This window comes from Salvelinus sp. IW2-2015, unplaced genomic scaffold (assembly GCF_002910315.2).
Source record: "Salvelinus sp. IW2-2015 unplaced genomic scaffold, ASM291031v2 Un_scaffold3324, whole genome shotgun sequence".
NCBI lineage: Eukaryota > Metazoa > Chordata > Actinopteri > Salmoniformes > Salmonidae > Salvelinus > Salvelinus sp. IW2-2015.
In genome coordinates this window covers 32,641-35,271 of record NW_019944608.1, presented here as the reverse complement: position 1 = coordinate 35,271, position 2,631 = coordinate 32,641, and positions in this window count along the sequence as shown.

Below are 2,631 nucleotides of genomic sequence, written 5' to 3'. Positions count from 1 at the left end.
ATACTGTCTCTCTTCACAGGTCGTCTTTTCTTCACATAGTTATACATGTCTCTTCCACCTTCACAGCTAGGTTGACTCTGTCTCTTCTTCATTCCACAGTAGCATACTTGTCTCTTCCCCTTCACATAGGTTATACTGTTCTTCCTCTCACAGCAGGGCGGGATACTGTATCTGCCTTCACAGTAGTTATACTGTATCGTCTCTCTTCACAGCAGACGGCTTCATGAATGATCTCTCTTCAATCGTCCTCTTCACAGCACAAACTGTGTCTTAAGCTAAGTGAATTGCATGAAAATGTAATACATTTTTCAACACAAACTATTCGTTTCAGCATTGCTAGTCATACCACTGCGACAAGTTACACGGCATGTAAAAACAGCGGTTTTTTCGAACCCGTATCAGCTGCCCAACTAAAGAGAGAATCACCTGTGATGGTATTTCAGTCATGTTGCTGATTGTTTGGAAATAATGTGTGTTACGATATCACAGACTTGTACTCGCCATCTGAATCATCCGTAGACATCACTGAAGTGGAACAGGCAACACTATTCACAAGGAAGAAAACACAGCAGCTAACCTAATCTTTTCAACAAGGGCACATATGTTGTTGACCATTTGCGCCCAGGAATGTTGCTCGGAATTGGACGTAGACACAGTGAGCCAGGTGGACCTTGCATGTATGCTATTCACTGAGCAGAACGCATGTAGGCTGACTCTAGGGACACAGAGAGATTAGACATGTAGAGCGAGATGCGGTGGAGCTCTAGGTCACAGAGATGATTTAGACAGTTAGGGGCAGATGGGTGGAGCTCTAGGGTACACGAGAGGATTTAGACATGTAGGGCAGATGGGTGGAGCTCCAGGGTAACACAGAGGAGGATTTAGACGGTATAGGGGCAGATGGGTTAGAGCTCCAGACGATTTAGACAGGTGTAGGGGCATATGGGTGCGAGCTCTAGGGTACACAGAGAGGCATTTAGACAGTGATAGCGGGCAGATGGGTGGAGCTACAGGGTACACAGAGAGGATTTAGACGTTGTAGGGCAGATGGGTGGCAGCTCCAGGGTTACACAGAGAGGATTTAGACAGTGTAGGGGCAGATGGGGTGGCTCGGGTACACAGCGAGGATTTAGACGGGTGTTAGGGCAGATGGGGTGGAGCTCTAGTGGTACCCAGAGAGGATTTAGACTGGTGTAGGGGCAGAATGGGTAGAGCTCCAGTTTTAGACACTGTTAGGGGCAGATGGTGGAGCTCAGGGTACACAGAGAGGATTTAGACATGTAGGGGCAGATGGGTGGAGCTACAGGGTACACAGAGAGCATTTAGACGTGTACGGCAGATGGGTGGAGCTACAGGGTACACAGAGAGGATTTAGACAGTGTAGGGCGCAGATGGGTGGAGCTCTAGGGTACACAGAGAGGATTTAGACAGTGTTTGGGCAGATGGTGGAGCTCTGGGAGTACACAGAGAGGATTTAGACAGTGTAGGGGCAGATGGTGGAGCTCTAGGGTACCCAGAGAGGATTTAGACAGTGTAGGGGCAGATGGGTGGAGCTCTAGGGTACCCAGAGAGGATTTAGACGGTGTAGGGCAGATGGGTGAGCTACGGCGTACACAGGATGAGGCATTTAGACAGTGTTAGGGCCCAGATGGGTGGAGCTACAGCGCAGGGTACACAGAGAGGATTTAGACAGTGTAGGGGCAGATGTACTTTCTACAACTAATTCTACAATTTATTCAATGTTTGTTATTATAGATTTATGAAGGGCACAGTAATACATCTTCTACTCTCCTCCTCCTCCTACTCTCTACCTACTATCTTTTTACCAGAGACTAAATTCTAGACACGGCCTGAGAATTAAGTCTAGATATGGCCTTGAGCCTAAAGTCTAGACAAGGCCAGAGACTAAAGTCTAGATATGGCCAGAGACTAAAGTCTAGACAAGTCCAGAGACTAAAGTCTAGACAAGTCCAGAGACACAGCTGAGCCTGCATCAGCACAGACACAAATAAGCACTAACTGACTTGCCTAGTTAAATAAAAGTTAAATAAACACAATAAAAAAAAAAATCTGTGTTTTGTTTCTTGTCATGTTTTTTGTTCTGTTTGGACCCCAGGAAGAATAGCTGCTGCATCTGCAAAAGCTAATGAGGATCCAAATAAACAAATACAAATAGCTGAAGTTCAGATGAAATGTTAAGGTAATAGAATGTGGATTCTACCCTACAACTGTACCCGTACCTCTGTCAGAGGAACACATATCCATCTCTGTCCCAGCCCTCCCTGCTTCACCACTCTCGGTCCCACTTATTAATGCTGTATTAAAAGATAAGGCCTCAGCATTACAGTGTCATATCCTCCTCATGATCCCATCATGTGTAATATCCTCCTCATAATCCCCTCATGTGTCATATCCTGCTCATAATCCCATCATGTGTCATATCCTCCTCATGATCCCCTCATGTGTCATATCCTCCTCATAATCCCATCATGTGTTATATCCTCCTCATAATCCCATCATGTGTCATATCCTTGTCATAATCCCCTTACGTGTCATATCCTCCTCATAATCCCATCATGTGTCATATCCTCCTCATAATCCCATCATGTGTCATATCCTCCTCATAATCCC